Source organism: Musca autumnalis, unplaced genomic scaffold (assembly GCF_047663935.1).
Source record: "Musca autumnalis isolate F117 unplaced genomic scaffold, ASM4766393v1 scaffold_1, whole genome shotgun sequence".
Classification (NCBI taxonomy): Eukaryota; Metazoa; Arthropoda; class Insecta; order Diptera; family Muscidae; genus Musca; species Musca autumnalis.
Window position 1 is genome coordinate 231,813,741 of NW_027411644.1, and position 19,307 is coordinate 231,833,047.

At 35.6% G+C, this 19,307-nt stretch overlaps 1 long non-coding RNA gene across 1 annotated transcript; it reads left to right on the top strand.

Moving 5' to 3' along the window:
- Nucleotides 1-4,797: 4,797 nt before the first annotated feature.
- LOC141391118 (uncharacterized) lies at nucleotides 4,798-5,571 on the top strand. The gene is made up of 3 exons (XR_012409565.1): nucleotides 4,798-4,918; nucleotides 4,989-5,040; nucleotides 5,115-5,571. It is a non-coding gene; the product is annotated as an uncharacterized lncRNA (long non-coding RNA).
- The last annotated feature ends 13,736 nt before the right edge of the window (nucleotides 5,572-19,307 follow it).

Here is a 19,307-nt window from a genome sequence, read left to right on the forward strand (position 1 = left end):
GATACCTTTGCTACAATATTGTGGTTAATTGTTTTCTTGAATTTTGAACGGTTTAGTATCTATGGAGCAGAAGCCGAGAAAAGAGGATACAAAGCGAAATTGTTTTGCTTTTTTGACTATTAAGATCCGTTTCTACAGAGTTCGTATATTCTAGAAAGATGTTTATTGAGATCTGAGGTAAATTTTTGTAGTTGGTTGTTCCCTTCAAATTTGATCGGTTTGATAGCTGTATACAAAACTTGAGAAAAAATTTTAAAAGAAATTTGACTATGGCGATTTTGACATTGCAGATGAACTTGATGGATTATATGTGTTCACAATTTTTGTTCTTTACGACAAGAGCTACAACTTTGCCTCTCAGATGAATTCAAATTTCCTAACGGTTTGAAAGATATAGTCCTGACTAAATGACACTTTTTACATCAAAGCCTCAAACCTTTGGAGGCCTATAACCGCAAAAGTTGATGAGATACGAAAAAACGGCGAGACACGAGTCCTCTCTTTTTTGGTCTTCTATCACGCTGCGGTGTCAGAATATGGTTAATAATTTTCGTGTTGCACAGTGTAATTTTCAAAATTAATATTGAACAAAACAAAAATCACTTTAAGTACTAAGTAATTGTATTGGTATGAATCAACCACTATAATTTAGCCAATTATTAACCGATTTCAACAAATAATAGCTTATTCAGAAGATATTATTCGCCCCATTAATAGGAAAAGGGATCAATAGAAATCCGTAGCGAAAAAAAAAAGATATGCCCGTTTAAATTTGAAAATGTAAGAAACCCAGATTTTCACTACTTTTACCGTTATAAAATAATAAAACGAAGTGACCCAACCGAACCGAAAGTATTTTCGTTGTCCATGGACGCCAACACGATAGAATTTTGTAACAGAAAGCTTGAATATTTTTCTGGTCAACTTTTGTAGCACAATGTCATTTATCGCTATTTGCCGACAAATGTGCACTTTATTAAGGCCAAAACTGCCTGAAGGAGCATTCCAATAATTTCGCGATGTGCTAGAGCGTTCTTAATTATTGTGTTGGCTACAATGTTGGCTTTTGTGTTGGGTCGCAAAACTCAATGGTTTGGCTGTTATATGCCAAAATATCCAAAAAACGCCAATAAAAAACTTTAAGTCAAAATGGGGAGGCTCCATTTTCGCGGTAGACATATGGTCCGGTGGACTTTTTGCTCACTTCAATCCCTGGAATCAGAAACGCGAAGGGCCCATTAAGTATTTTTTCCTTCCACACAAATCGCCCCGGCCTAATGGATACGCCCAACGACAAAAATCAAAAAATGCACATAATTATTTTAATAATTTAAAGATGCATATTGCTTCTAAACTTTCTTAATTTTTCAAAACTCAACTTATTTTTTTATACCCTCCACCATAGTATGGAGGGTATATTAAGTTTGTTTTTCCGTTTGTAACGCATTGAAATACTCATTTGCGACCCTATAAAGTATATATATTCTTGATCAGGGTAAAATTCTGAGTCGATCTGTGCACGTCCGTCCGTCCGTCCGTCTGTGGTAATCACTCTAGCATCCACAAAAATGGAGATAGAACGCTGAAATTTTGGGAAAATGCGTCTTTTGTTTGCAGGCAGGTCAAGTTCGATGATGGGCTATATCGGTCCACGTTTTGGTATAGCCCTTATATAACGGTACCCCCCGATTTACGGTATTTTGCCGTTTTTAGCTACATTTTCAGACCGATTTAGCTATAATTTGACATTTAGGGTTCTTAAGTGTCAATAAACTTATATAACAAAAGTTGTGGACATAGGTCCACGTTTTGGTATAGCCCCCATATAACGGTACCCCCCGATTTACGGTATTTTGCCGCTTTTACCTACATTTTCAGACCGATTTAGCTATAATTTGACATTTAGGGTTCTTAAGTGTCAATAAACTTATATAACAAAAGTTGTGGACATAGGTCCACGTTTTGGTATAGCCCCCATATAACGGTACCCCCCGATTTACAGTATTTTGCCGTTTTTAGCTACATTTTCAGACCGATTTAGCTATAATTTGACATTTAGGGTTCCTAAGTGTCAATAAACTTATATAACAAAAGTTGTGGACATAGGTCCACGTTTTGGTATAGCCCCCATATAACGGTACCCCCCGATTTACGGTATTTTGCCGTTTTTAGCTACATTTTCAGACCGATTTAGCTACAATTTGACATTTAGTGTTCCTAAAGGTCAATAAACTTATATAACAAAAGTTGTGGACATAGGTCCACGTTTTGGTATAGCCCCCATATAACGGTACCCCCCGATTTACGGTATTTTGCCGTGTTTAGCTAAATTTTCAGACCGATTTAGCTATAATTTGACATTTAGTGTTCCTAAAAGTCAATAAACTTATATAATAAAAGTTGTGGACATAGGTCCACGTTTTGGTATAGCCCCCATATAACGGTACCCCCCGATTTACGGTATTTTGCCGTTTTTAGCTACCTTTTCAGACCGATTTAGCTATAATTTGACATTTAGGGTTCTTAAGAGTCAATAAACTTATATAACAAAAGCTGTGGACATAGGTCCACGATTTGGTATAGCCCCCATATAACGGTACCCCCCGATTTACGGTATTTTGCCGTTTTTAGCTACATTTTCAGACCGATTTAGCTACAATTTGACATTTAGTGTTCCTAAAGGTCAATAAACTTATATAACAAAAGTTGTGGACATAGGTCCACGTTTTGGTATAGCCCCCATATAACGGTACCCCCCGATTTACGGTATTTTGCCGTGTTTAGCTAAATTTTCAGACCGATTTAGCTATAATTTGACATTTAGTGTTCCTAAAGGTCAATAAACTTATATAACAAAAGTTGTGGACATAGGTCCACGTTTTGGTATAGCCCCCATATAACGGTACCCCCCGATTTACGGTATTTTGCCGTGTTTAGCTAAATTTTCAGACCGATGTAGCTATAATTTGACATTTAGGGTTCTTATGTGTCCATAAACTTATATAACAAATGTTGTGGACATAGGTCCACGTTTTGGTACAGCCCCCATATAACGGTACCCCCGATTTACGGTATTTTGACGTTTTTAGCTACATTTTCAGACAGATGACATTTAGGGTTCTTAAATATCAATAAACGTATATAACAAAACTTGTGGACATAGGTCCACGTTTTGGTATAGCCCCCATATAACGGTGCCCCCCGATTTACTGATTTTGAAGTTTTTAGCTACATTTTTAGGTCGATTTAGCTATAATTTGATATTTAGGGTTCTTAGTGACCAAAAAACTTACATTCGAAATAATTATGAACGTAGGTCCATGTTTTGGTATAGCCCCATATAACGGTAACTCGGTATAACGGTATCTTCATATAATGGATTTGCGGTATTTTGAAAATTTTACCTACAAGTTTTAACCGAATTTACACATAACATGAACATTTGACATTTGAAATTCTTAGCGGTCACCACACATCTCCACCAAAAATTGTCAAGAAAGGTCGATGTATTGATAAAGCTCCCATATAAAAGTACCTCCCGATTTTCAGTAATTTGATGATTTTAGCTACAATATTAAACCGAACCAGCAGTAATTTGACATTTGAAGTTCCTAGTGGTCACAACAGCTCTCCATAAAAAATTGTCAACATAGGTCCACGTTCGGATATAGCTCCCATATAACGGTACCTCACAATTTTCAGTAATTGGCAATTTTAGCTACAATTTTTAACCGAACTAACTGTAATTTGACATTTGAAGGTTGTAGTGGTCACCACACATCTGCATCAACAATTTCAACATAGCCCCAATATAACGATACTTCCCGATTTTCGGTACTTTGAGGATTTTACTTAAAAAGTTTAACCACGTAGGTCCATGTTTTGGTATATAGATTAGCTTTATTTTTTGAACGAACTTTCTTTAATTTGAAATTTAAAAGCCAACAAAAATTGTTCATTTAAGTTCGTATTTTTGTAAAGCCCACATACCTCCGAACTAGCTGTTAATGACATTGGAAGTACCCACGTTATGTACCGATTTTCGGTATTTTGAGGATTTTTAACCGAATTAGGAGTTATTTGACATTAAAGGCTCCCATCAAAAACTGTCAACATAGGTCCATGTTTTATTATAACCCCTATATAACGTACCTCCAAATTTCTCGCCCACCAAAAATTGTCAACATACATAGTTAGATATAGGCACCATAAAAAAGGGCCTCCCGAAAGAAACATTTTATGTACATTATCTGACATTTTAACGTACCCACGTAAACTTGGGGACAGGAATGAAAACTAATTATTCCATTTTAGTTTAGAATATTTCATGGTGGAGGGTATGAAAAGTTCGGCCCGGCCGAACTTAACGCTTTTTTACTTGTTATTTTTGCGGTATATATGGAGAAAAATTCTAATATTTAAAAAGAAGAAAAATTGTTATAATATAAGCGAGTTTCTGAAACAAATGACTATTATTTAAACAAGCCTTAACTTAAGTTGTATGATTTAATAAATTCCCTGAGCTTCGTTTTCCGTCTTAGAACAATTCCTCAAAATTGCAAGGGTTGCCAAACATTTTGGTTATAATATTGAGCAAAATGAAAATATTGAATACAGATGTATGGATTTTCTTAATGTCCCAATAGAAAATCGAATCGTTGATGACATTTTCGTCGACGATTCGTTGACGAAATCTATGAAATTGTCATGTACGACAACTTGCATGACCATGTCTTGCATTGTGTCTTGGCAGCAAACACAAAAAATTCTCAAAAAAGCGAGCTTTGAAATATTGTTCATACATATATTTATGAAAATATTCAATTTTCAGTTTGTAATAAATTCAATGTTAAAAAATCATAAAATTTGGAAATCGCGTCACGATGTATTATTCATACAAAGGGCATTAACTAAAACGGTAAGTAAGATTAAGTAGATTAAAAGGCATTAAAAGTAATTATAGTTATTCTTTAAACACGTGGATTTAGGTTGAAGGCATGGCGAACTTTGAAAATCGCAATATGAAGCAGATGTTATATGGTAAGATTTTCGAATATATTAGTGATTATTTACAACAGTCATTTATACATATGTATATATTTTGTTTTGCACAGTCCACAAAGTGAGCGAGATCGCCCCTCAGTCGGCTGGGGAAGTGAGGCGCGGTAAAGCTGGAAGAAAGTGCTGATATGCAGAACATGCGGGAATTAAGTATAATTAATTTAAGATACAATTTGTAGACATAATAGACATATTTTATAATTTAATAAAAAGAAAAATTTGACGCACGACAACAAACTGAAATTGTCTTTAATAGGGTCGTCAACGACTTATTGCAAGACAGTGTCTGTAAAGTTGTCTTCAACGACTATCTGCAAGACAGTGTCATGTACATTGTCACCGACGACAACTTCGCTTACCCTGTCGCCCAAGTTGTCGTGCATGAATAGGCGGACACTTGTGTGAAAATGTCGTCAACAATCCCAAAGGGCTGTCTGCAAAGAGTCGTGAACGAATTGGGTATGTCGTGCACGATTCATCAATGTTGTCTCGAAGACACTTTCTATTGGGGTTTTAATTACGTTCCAAGCATATGCAAGAACATATACTAGTACCAAATTGAAGCCAATTGTCTCTAGATTTCAAAACTGTTTAAACTTGTTGAGGACATTTGCGGTTTGGGCAGCTATGACCCAAAGCTTAACTCCGTTTTTAGGTGCTAAAAATATATTTTCTGGGATACTTATACCCTCAGCATTTATGCTAACGAGGCACATTTTGCTCGTATGGAAGTGTATATACTTTCATACGGGCAAAATGTGCCGCATCGAAATAATGGTTTTAGACCCCTAATATGTTTGGGCGAAATCCGTTCCAGACAATTTGGATTCGATTTTGCAATGTCGGTCCGTCTGTCTGGCTGGCTGGTGCGCACGATAACTCTCGAACCGATTCGACCCAAATTTTGGGTATCGTAATATTTTGCGTAATATTTTAGATGGGCCATATCGGTCCACTCCTTTATGTACCTCCCCCCCAAAAATTCGAAAATGTTCGGAAAATGTGTGCGCACGATAACTCTTGAAAGTAGTGACCGATTTGGTCCATACTTTAGACATCCTAATATATCTACCAGGTATAGATTAGGTTCGAATATGGACTATATTTGTCCACTATTTCGGGTACCACCGCTCTCGAATCACTTTCATTTTTGTTGAAGCAACTTGCATTCACTGACCCCCTTCGCGATGGCACAAGTTTTTTCAGGGGCAAGTAAATACTTCCTGAGAAAATACCCCGGAAGTTGTACAAATCCCTATAGCACCATGTGTAGTGGCTGGAGCGCACTATAGCACTCGCACTGGTCAACCGATTTGGCGGGAAATTTGGCCCTGTGACATATTTTGTCTAAACTTAGTTTCAGTTCGAAGATGGGCAATGCCGGTCCACAAATTCCCGTACTTCCCCCCAAAATTTAAAAATGTCACTAACATGGTATGCACGATACAGTTTCTTGAACGCGGTGACCAATTTGGTCCAAACTTTAGATCTTCTAATATTTTGTCCAAATTTAGTTTAACTTCCAAAAAATGGCCCATAGTGACCCTCTCCTTAAGGTACCTTCCCTGCAAAAGTTCAACATTTTTGTTTAAGTGCAGTTTCGGGTCTGTTCGAAGATCCTTTGGAAATGTATACCGATGCTATTCGTTTTCCATGGACAAGTTAATGCTTGCTGGCATACTGGTCCAAATGTTATACGATGAACCACTGAAATGACTAGTAGGCGCGATATCTATCGAATAGATATGACTCCCAAAATAAGATCCACGTTCATAATGGACTATGTGGGTTGATTTCTTCAAGTACCTCCTCCGCAACACTTTTGAACTTTAATCCTAATCCACATTTTTGTCTGTAAGTTCAAATGTTCAAAAAGGGCCTCTAAATTCTGAAAAGACCCTAAATATATTCGATCTATCCGTAGATGAAAGTTTCAATTCACATAGGCTGAGGGTATATCTCTGTCGGCCGAGTGATACTTTTTTACTTGTTTTAAGTAATTTTACTATCCTTTCTTATATGTATATTCAATATAATGTTTTTTGTGCTATTAGCGTTTTTATTCGTGAAAAAGTTTGGAGGTGTTGCTTCATTAAATAATTTTTCTTTTATGGGACACCGCAATTTTGGACCACGCTAAAAGTTAGAGATTATCCTCGCACTGAGAACCAAAAGTACATGTTACAGGTAATTCAGGTGAAAAATGTGCTTATATATTATAAAGTACCGAAAATGGATGGAAACCCTATATGAAGGCTGTAGTCAGAAGTGGACCGATATTAAACCCTATTCGGTTTGAATTAACAATTAAATAACATATATTCAGAAAAAGAGAAAGTCGGGTAAACGGATTTCGGAAAATATGCTAAATTTGGTCTATTTCAATTATAATAATAATAATCCACCAGAAAAATCGCTAAAATGATATATCATAAACTGTGAACTGTATACAACATCATATACCGCACCGAGAGAGAAAGCAGGCTCAAACTATCGTAAAGACGTTACATGGCAGGCCAAAAATAGTAACCCGAATTGACAGGAGAATGATTAAAGAAATTGGGGAATGACTCCTAAGCAGCACCAGAAAATTTATTTTTCTAATTAAAACAGATTTTGGAGTAAGTGTGTCACATGAAGAATTCTGAATAGTGCTACACAATAACAAGCCTTTATCACGAGTGAGTAGGTAAAAACCATTGCTCTCCCAGCACAACTTTTCAAGCCATCTTTAGTATTGAGATGACGTTATATTTCCTGATGAGACTAAAATTATGTTGTGCTATCACGATGGACCTCAAGAAGTATTTCGAAAACAAAAATTTAATACATACCGTAGAGTTCGGAAAACTGTTAGTTATGGTATGGGTTGTATACCAAGCAGTGACGTTGGTAACATCCAGATTTTGGAGTAAACAATGACAGAGGAGGTTTATTTAGATGTTTTAAAAAATGATTTAACCAACAGCGTAAAAAAATTGAGCCTGTTGACCCTTAAAATTCGAACGAATTGCAATATAAGTACTACCAAGACAACGACCCTAAGCATAAATCTGATTTATGTAGGACTTGGTTGTTATACAACTCCGCCAAAGTCGTTGACACCCAAGTCTAAAGTCTAGATATTAACCCCATCGACAATTCATGGTTACAAAAAAAGAAAAAAAAATCGGGAATAGGTCGCCCACTAACAGGAGGGACTAAATAAAATGCAATAAAGAAGAATGACAAAAAAATACCTTTGGAATTAGAAATTCCGAAACTTATTTATTAAATTCAGAGACGTTTACAAGCTGTTATTGATGCCCAAGGTGGGCATACGAAATATTAGAAACAACTTTTCGAAAAATACCGTGAAAGACTGGAAAGAAAGGAATTTTTCAATTTTTTAATTAACAGTGCAAATAATAAGTTGTTCTCCTTTTTGTTAATTTTAAGAAAATTTTTATGTGAAATGTGTCTATTTTTTTATTTTATTTTCTTTTCTTTTATTTTATCTTATTAATAAACATGCGTAAGAATTAAACTGTTAACAGAAATGTTATTAATGATATTTATTTATATCAATAAAATTATGTTTTATTTATAATTTTTTATACCCTCCACCATAGTATGGAGGGTATATTAAGTTTGTTTTTCCGTTTGTAACGCATTGAAATACTCATTTGCGACCCTATAAAGTATATATATTCTTGATCAGGGTAAAATTCTAAGTCGATCTGAGCACGTCCGTCCGTCCGTCCGTCTGTGGTAATCACTCTAGCATCCACAAAAATGGAGATAGGACGCTGACATTTTGGGAAAATACGTCTTTTGTTTGCAGGCAGGTCAAGTTCGATGATGGGCTATATCGGCCCACGTTTTGGTATAGCCCCCATATAACGGTACCCCCCGATTTGCGGTATTTTGACGTTTTTAGCTACATTTTTAGACCGATTTAGCTATAATTTGACATCTAGGGTTCTTAAGTATCAATAAACTTATATAACAAAAGTTGTGGACATAGGTCCACGTTTTGGTATAGCCCCCATATAACGGTACCCCCCGATATACGGTATTTTGACGTTTTTAGCTACATTATCAGACCGATGTAGCTATAATTTGACATTTAGGGTTCTTAAGTGTAAATAAACTTATATATTAGAAGTTGTGGACATAGGTCCACGTTTTGGTATAGCCCCCATATAACGCTACCCCCCGATTTGCGGTATTTTGACGTTTTTAGCTACATTTTCAGACCGATGTAGCTATAATTTGACATTTGGGGTTCTTAAATGTCAGTAAACTTATATTACAAAAGTTGTGGACATAGGTCCACGTTTTGGCATAGCCCCCATATAACGGTACCCCCCGATTTACGGTATTTTGACGGTTTTAGCTACATTTTTAGACCGATTTGGCTATAATTTGACATTTAGGGTTCTGAAGTATCAATAAACATATATAACAAAAGTTGTGGACATAGGTCCACGTTTTGGTATAGCCCCCATATAACGGTACCCCCCGATATACGGTATTTTGACGTTTTTAGCTACATTATCAGACCGATGTAGCTATAATTTGACATTTAGGGTTCTTAAGTGTTAATAAACTTATATATTAGAAGTTGTGTACATAGGTCCACGTTTTGGTATAGCCCCCATATAACGGTACGCCCCGATTTGCGGTATTTTGACGTTTGTAGCTACATTTTCAGACCGATTTAGCTATAATTTGACATTTAGGGTTCTTAAGTGTCAATAAACTTATATAACAAAATTTGTGGACATAGGTTCACGTTTTGGTATAGCCCCCATATAACGGTAGCCCCCGATTTACGGTATTTTGACGGTTTTAGCTACATTTTCAGACCGATGAAGCTATAATTTGACATTTGAAGTTCTTAAATGTCAATAAACTTATGTGACAAATCTTGTGGACATAGGTCCACGTTTTGGTATAGCCCCCATATAACGGTACCCCCCGATTTACGGTATTTTTACGTTTTTAGCTAAATTTTCAGACCGATATAGCTATAATTTGACATTTAGGGTTCTTAAGTGTAACTAATCTTATATAACAAAAGTTGTGGAACTAGGTCCACGTTTTGGTATAGCCCCCTTATAACGGTACCCCCGATTTACGGCATTTTGACGTTTTTATCTGCATTTTCAGACCGATTTAGCTATCAATTGACATTTAGGGTTCTTAAATGTCAATAAATTTATATAACTAGTGGACATAGGTCCATGTTTTAGAATAGCCCCCATGTAATCGGGCGGTAAGATTTCAGGTATTTTGAGAATTTTACCAACAAGTTTTAACCGAATTATCTGTAATTTGAACATTTGACATTTGAAATTCTTAGTGGTCAACACACCTCTCCACCAAAAATTGTCAAGAAAGCCCCCATATAACGGTAACTCCCGATTTTCAGTATTTTGATGATTTTAGCTACAATATTAAACCGAACTAGCAGTAATATGACATTTGAAGTTCTTAGTGGTCACAACACCTCTCCATAAAAAATTGTCAACATAGGTCCATGTTCGGATATAGCTCCCATATAACGGTACCTCCCAAATTTCAGTAATTGGCAATTTTAGCTACAATTTTTAACCGAACTAACTGTAATTTGACATTTGTAGGTTGTAGTGGTCACCACACATCTGCATCAACAATTTTGAACATAGCCCCATTATAACGATACTTCCCGATTTTCGGTACTTTGAGGATTTTACTTAAAATGTTTAACCGAACGTAGGTCCATGTTTTTGTATAGCCCCAAAACAAACCTCCCGATTTTCCGTACCTTAGCTTTATTTTTTGGACGAACTTTCTGTAATTTGAAATTTAAAAGTCAACAAAAATTCTGCAACAAAAATTATTCACTTAAGTTCATATTCTCATATAGCCCAGATACCTCCGAACTAGCTGTTAATGACATTTGAAGTTCCCACGTTATGTACCGATTTTCGATATTTTGAGGATTCTAGCTAAATTTTTTAACCGAATTAGGAGTTTTTAGGGGCTCCCATCAAAAACTGTCAACATAGGCCCATGTTTTATTATAACCCCTATATAACAGTACCTCCCAATTTCTAGCCCACCAAAAATTGTCAAGAGTTAGATATAGGCACCATAAAAAAGGGCCTCCCGAATGAAGCATTTTATGTACATTATCTGACATTTTAACGTACTCACTTAAAGTTGGGGACGGGAATGAATATTTTATGGTGGAGGGTATGAAAAGTTCGGCCCGGCCGAACTTAATGCTTTTTTACTTGTTTGTAATAATTTTGGTTTTGCAATAACTAAGTTGACTAACTGTATATTGCGATAGGTAGGGCTGAGGTAAGCCGTGAGGCGCCAGTATGGTCCGAGAATGTAAGTGCAACGAGATGGGAAAATATTGAAACCTATCAGAATGTCACCTTAAGAACTGCAACAGGGTGACTCCTCATGTCTTCAATGGACCATCTACATTAGGTGGCAAAGATAATTCCAGTACATCAACACAATAGCATGCTTTCGTTACAAAACGTGCTCCACCATATGGAGGTTAAGACTCCCCACCCCCCCCCCCCCCCCCCAACACTCACATTATATTTAGTTAGAAAAGTTTCTGGGGATGTTTCGTATTGAAAACGCTCTATATCGGTTCCTTTTATAAAATTCCTTTGAACTCAACTTTCTTCTCGTGTGCTGTCGTGTCTAATCTCAGGGTAAAAGCATATTATTTTAGATTTTTTGTCTGTCTCTGGGGATAATACATGTCTAGGAATTCTAAGCAATGAAATATTCTTATTTTGAAAAAAATTTAAACATTATTATGCTATAATTTCAAATCGTATTCCTAAAAGACGTTTAGAATATTTATGTTCGTTGAACCAAAAGTAGGAGGCAACATTTTACGCTTCTATCAAGACTGCAGGAATAAATGAAAACCTATTAAAAATAAAGACATTAGTCTATGTCTAGATATAACTAACTTGTATTATGGCCGTTGTTGTTGTAGTTGTTATCCCTGTTGTTATACCTTAAGGTGCTGTTGCATGGCTTAAATTGAGGCTAATAGTGTGATAGTAATGTTGTATTGCTGCAAACTGCCAGCTAAGAAAAAAACATTTCGTCGACTGTGGTTGTTGCTGTTGGCTATTAGCAGCTTAAAGTTTACTGATACTGCACGACTTTGCATGTTTAAAATAAATTTAAATTGTTGCCGTATATGCGCGCACCAACAAACTTACAAACTAAGGATACAACTGAAGGAAATGTGCAAATACTCACACCAACAGCCACATAAAGCACATTTGAAAATAACAAAATTAAAACATACACCAGGAAACAAAGGCAAAGGTAAAGAACTTCAAGTCCTTTTCTACCGCACAAGTAATCCATTCACAGTCACTCATTCTTGTTGAGGGGCATGTTGATGAATGATGATCGCCAGCCAGCCAGCTAACCAGCAACCAGCACAACAGGATATAAAGTAGTGGAGTCGTGTAAACTCTACTCGAGTAATGAAGAAAAACAAAACTAAAAGGTCAAAAAGTCAGTGTTGAAGCTTACATTTACTTAGAATGTGTGTGGTATAGACAAAAGAACAAATGTTTTATTTTCAGTTCGGCTGGGATTTCAACGGCTGAGTTATACGATGGCCCATTTCAGGCAATTTTTCTGTGCAAACTATAACTTATTTAAATTCAGAAATCGTACAAATTGGAAATTTATGCAGAAAAAGAATGTAATAAACGAATAACAAGTAAGAACGGCATTAAGTTCGGCCAGGCCGAGCTTGTCATACCCTCCACCACGAGTTGTATTGAAGTAAAATGGAACCATTAGTTTTCTATCGTTTATGAAGAAGAGTAAATATGAAATTTCAGCCATTTCGGTGGGTTTGTGGCCACATATACCAACAAATTTATAGGCGGTAGGTGTATACGCCCAACGAAGACTAAATACCAAACTTAAGCCATTTCGGAGGAATATTAAGGCCACAATTGTCAAAATACCGAAAATCGGGAGGTTCCGTTTTATGGGGGCTATATGAAGGCGTGAACTTATACCGACAAATTTCAAGAGGAATGTTCTATACCCCCAACGAAGACTATGTTCCAAATTTCAGCCATTTCAATGGATTATTGTGGCCACAACCTTCAAAATATCGAAAATCGGGATGTACCGTCCTATGGGTGCTATATGAAGGCGTGTACATATACCGACAATTTTCAAGAAGAATGTTCTATACCGACGAAGACTTAGTTCCAAATGTCAGCCTTTTCGGTGTGGTAGTGAAGCTAAAACCTTCAAAATACCGAAAATCGGGTGGTACCGTTCTATGGGGGCTATATCAAAACGTGGACCGATATGGTCCATATTCAATACCAAACGTCCTAGGAGTAATAGAAACGATTATACCAAATTACAAAGTTTTATCTTAATTTCAGCAGAGGACAGACGGACATCGACTTTGAATTTTACCCTGATCAGGAATATATCACCAATATTTTTGAAAATTTAACATAGCTGAAGCCAAGATTTACCCTTGTAGAACACGCAACATGTGATTGTATATTATACAAATTAAATATTTTTGGACGTCGCAAAAAATATTAGAGTTAAAAGATAATTTGCGTGGAAGCTGTGGCTATATTTATGTTAAAAAATAGGTAAAAATGGGTTGTATCCAACTTGTCTTTTTTTGTTTTCTCTCGACTTGTGATTAAACCACACTTCCCAGGAGTTTCCTGCCAAAGTAAAAGCAGAAGCAAACTAAATAAGGATCATCTCACTAATGTTTTACTTTTCAAAATTTCGTCTGCTTCTAACATTAAATGATGCTGACATTTTGAAGCCAGATTTACAGTGTTTTTTCGAAAATTTCTTCTAATTTCATTCCGCAAACTGGGTTTTCAAAAAACCATATACAGAATTGTAGTACTTGCGATTCTGAGTTATTTGATACGAATATTGTGAATGTAGTCTGCACAGCTTCATAGAAATCTGCATCCAAATGCGGAAATTTTGTGCGAACATTTTTTCAACAATTATCATTCGATTTCTTCGTACTTGATTGCACATTTCAGTTTTTACCTTCCTGATTCCATAAATCATTCCCCGTGAAAATCCATCTACTAAAACCCGCGTTACAAGAAATGCCAAAGTAGAAAAATCACCTAAAATTGTTTTTGGAAATATCGCGTATTTTATCGCGTTTTCTGCGGTTCGTTTCCACTGCAATGAAACAACTAGTACAGCATCTTCGTTTTAGCCGAAACAGAGATTTGAAAACCAAAAAATAGTGTGTGATGCTACATCCACGGTTCTTGATTGATATCCTTGAAATAGATATACATATATCGATATAGATTTTCATGGTGAACACTGAAATCGGATGCGAACAAAAATTGTATGCACTTTGCGCAAATTAGCGATATTTTATAGGTTTTTTTAATGCTAAGATGCATTTGATGCTACATCTTAGCCTCCAAAGTAAATTTCGAAAAATATATACAAATTAAAAAAATATAGTCTTGCTGTACATGAAATTCACATGCGGACAAAATGATTTTGATAATTACGCGATTTACACATATTTTAAAATGCATATACATTAAAATGGGTTATTTCACCTCTATTTCCATTTCAATGGCATTGTGAAATACCCTCAACAACCCAATTATCTTCCTCAATGGGAAAGCTTTAATATGAATGTCTATAAAGCAAAATCTGTCTATTTTATTGGGAGGTTTAAGCCAAATGAATTAAGTATTCCTATAGATTTTTTCAATATTTTCTACTACATAATGCATGTGAAAAATTATTTTTACAAACAAAAAATATTTATAACCTACACCACTATGTGGAAAGGGTATTATAAGTTTGTTTGGTAAAAATTCATGTAACACCGCGAAATATTCGTCGGAGACCCCCAATGTGGTATACCAATCTTCATATCTCGGCGAGATAAAGCGATTTTGAGATGTGTGTCCGTCCGTCCGTCCGTGTGTCTGTCTGTCCATTATAAATTGTAATCAAACTCCAGGCCGCAATTATGAACCGATCGTCACGAAATTTGGTATGGAGGCCCGTTTCACATCAGAATAGATCGCTATTTTAATTGGTGATGATCGTGACATATTTAGCGGGTGAAATGGACCAAAAACATAATTTTTATCCGATTTTGTAGATGCTCTGTTGGTCGCAATAATACCCCGATCGAACAAGATAGCAGTATATGACAAAGAAGATACTTGCAATTTGAGATGGTGATCGGATGATGTTTAGAGGGTTAAATTGACCACAACTTTTGTGTGAAAATTGTAAAAAATTTTAATATACCGGTTATATTTTTATTCTTGGAGGACACATTCCGCCAACGTAAATAATATGCGGATTACCATTTCTTTCCCTATCCATTGATGCCAATTATGTTGATTTACGTGGTCAGATAATAGAGTTAGAGCCTAATATATCCAGTTTTTTGCTTGTAGTGTAATCATAAGCAAACTCGAGGTCGCAATTATAGCTAAATAGTCACGAAATTTTGCACGAGGTAAGGGCTTAGGTCGAAGAAGATGCCTACAATTTTGGATGATGATCTGATATTATTTAGCGGGTGAAATGGACCATAACTTTTATTTGAAAAATAAAATTATTTTATTTTTGGTCCATATTTGAATTCCTGGTGGGCATATACCGGCAAAGTCGCGTATATATGGAAAATAACTACTGACCTTTCCTCTGATGAAAATTGCAATAATATGTGTGCTTGATAACGGGCCTACTTCCTAATATATAATGGGTTTTGAGAAGAGAACCACATCTTCCCCCCATTCTACAAATTCCCAGGTTTGCAAATTGCGTGGAGCCCTATCGTATTACTTTATAGTTCCAAATTTAAGAGTATTTATTAGAAATGTATAATATATAATTGTTCCACAAACATCACAGTAGGGGCAAGGGAGCCTTCTCTCATATCAATGAGTGCACCTCGATTAATATTAGCTCAATGATATGTAGACAGCGGAATTTTATGCAACCCCTATTTTTGTCAAATTTTGGGACTGGGCATATTTTTGGCTTCTGATTAAATTCCAATTGAAACATATCACATATGCAAAATGTATAAATTATGCATATGCAAACTTTATGAATTTTACATATTTTTGTATACAATAAATATTTCAATAACATCTTCTAAAATGTTTATGTGTACATTCTCTTCAGACAAGTCTGTAAAATAAAGAAATCTGTAATAACAGCCACAACCTTCAACATATCGAAAATGGGGAACAATCGTTCTATGGGAGCTATATGAAGGCCTAGACCTATACGGACAAATTTTAGGTGGAAAGTTTAATACCCCCAACGAAGACATAATGCCAAATTTCAGCCATTTCGGAGGGATATTGAGACCATAACCTTCTAAATACAGAAAATCGGTAGATACTATTCCATGTGATCTATATGAAGACGTGGGCCTATACCGACAAATTTCAGGCCAAAAGTTGTACACCCCAACGAACACTTAATACAACATTTCAGGCATTTAAGTGGGATATTGAGGCCACAACCTTCAAAATACCGGATACCGGGAGGTACTGTTCTATGGGAGCTATATGAAGACATGGACCTATACCGATAAATTTCAGGTCGAAAGTTGTATACCCCCAACGAAGATTTAATACAAAATCTCAGCCAATTCGGTGGGATATTAAGGCCACAAATCCTTGCATATGATTTTGTTTATGTTCATTTTATGAAAATATGTCAAAATATGCAAAAAATTTGGTCCAGACTAATTCGTTTTATTTTGTTATAAAACGAGTTTTGTCTAGTCACATTACCTCTACGGATTTCGCTGTCTAATGATACGGGACCTACTGTTTATCGCCGAGTCTACACCACTTGTAGAGAAGTTTTTCATGACTGAGATACTCCACCGTTGTGCCACCGTGGTACAATTGTATGCACACCTGCCAACTGTATGCACACAGATGGTGTCTTAAGACTCGCCTTTCGGACTCGGCGATAAACTTTAGGCCCCATATTGTTGATGTAATATGAATCGTGGTGCCCTCCCTGTCCCTTCTGAGATATTTGTGAAACAATTATTGTATTGTTTTTTAAACTTTATGTGATAAGGTGGCAGACTCCACAAAGTTATTTCTTACAATAACTTTATTTGTCCAAAAGGAATTTTCATTTGCTGAAATCTAATTCGCAGGGTAGTGGTGTAGGGTATCGCATGGTCGGCCCTGTCCGACTATAGCCTTTTCTTACTTGTTTTTTTGATGAAAATTTGTGCTTATTTTGACTGTAACATGGATATGGATATAATGGATATAATATCAATCTGTATGATTTTAGTCTCATTTGATTCGCCGTGAAGTTTCAATCCACAAAAAAATTTTATTTAATTTTATGACCGCTAAATGGGCTTTTATTTTGAAAAAAGTTGACTTAAATTCTATAATTTATAAATTTTATGTAAATTCCGCGAATACTGAGTAACATTTTACATGTATCATGCAATCTACTCGCTGAAGTCACTTCGAGAGAACTTTTTAGTAACATTTGTGTTCATTAAAAGAATTAGCGTTTTTATAATAATTTTTTTCTTAAAAGACGAAATAAAACCGCCATAACTTTTGTCCGCAAGAACCAAAAATTGGCTCACGAGCAAATTCGTACTGGGGAATTTTTTCTTAATCTATATACAAAAAATCTTTGATGTAACGCGAAAAAAAATTTAACCTTTTTTTGAAATGGAATATCAAATAATTAACAATATTTGTGATATATACTTTATAGGGTCTTCGATGAATATTTTGAAATTTTACAAATATAATTACAAATTTAATTATATCCTCCATATTACGGTGAAGGGTAAAAAAATACGTTAGTTCGGCCGGGCTGAATTTTTTTATACTCTCCACCATAAATTATATTGGGACCAGATTTCAAAAATTTTCGATGGATGACCTGCCTAAAACTTACAAATACCAATAATCAGTCACTATTGTTCTATGGAGACTGTACCAAAACGTGCACCTATCAACAGTTTTTTTTGTGAAAATGTTTTTCAATCTCTATCATCCTATCATCTCAAATTTTAATCAGTTCAGAGTGCTGATGGGACTAATATCTTCAAAATTCCGACTTGTGACTTTATATGGGTGCAATACCAAAACGTTCAAGTTCTACAGAGTCACGGTGCTCTTAAAGCAACTTTAAATGGAAGGCGCTTACACCAGGGAAGTTTTTGCGGATTCTGAAACTACAATGTTCATAGATGAGAAAAATCAAAAAAGAAATCGCCGGAGAGCTATTTAAATAAATTGCGATTTAAGTCGGCATTTTTAAGGATTTTTAGGTTTTCACGATTTTGTTTGGAAACCGCAAGACCTATCGAAATGGGATAAACGAAAATGTGGTAGCTATGAAAATTCTCTACAAGATTAACTTGCATGATGACTTCGTAGGTTTTATCGTTTCTGAGATATAGTAGTTCAAATTGGGACAATGCACTGACTGTCTCGTCTCCATATAAAACAGTGCCATAACTGCAATTTCCCAACTTAAACTTATATATCTCAAAAGTTGTACAACCTAAGAAAAATATACGAAATATTGTGGAGAATTTTCACAGCTACAACATTTTCTTAAGTCTCATCCCGATAGGACTTGCGGTTTTCAAGCAAAATCCTGAAGACCTGAGAAAAAATCTAAATAATTTATCTGCACCTCTATATCTCAAAAACTGTAAAACCAATCTTGTACAGAATTTAGACTGCTACAACATTTTCTTTAGCCCCATTTCGGTGGAATTTGCGGTTTCTTAGCAAAATCGTGAAAAAAGCTAAAAATGTGAACTTTGAACTTTTAAAAATCTCTCAAGCATTTTTTTCTTGTTTTTTGGATTTTTCTCACTTATGAACATTTCTGTTTCACAATCCGCAAAAACTTCCTAGGTTTAAGCAGTTTTCACTTAAAGTTAGTAAAGCCGCAGCATACATATATGACATCGTTTTATAAGATAGCGATACAGTCAATGAATTGTCCCAATTTGAACTTCTATATCTCAATAACCGTAAAACATACGAATTTGTCATTAATTTCTTTAGTCCCATTTCGATAGGACTTGCCGTATCCAAGCAAAATCGTGAAAATCTAAAAAACCCCAAAAATGACAACTTGAATCGTGATTTATTTAAAAAGCGCTCCGGAGAATTTTTTATACGCTCAGCATTTATGCT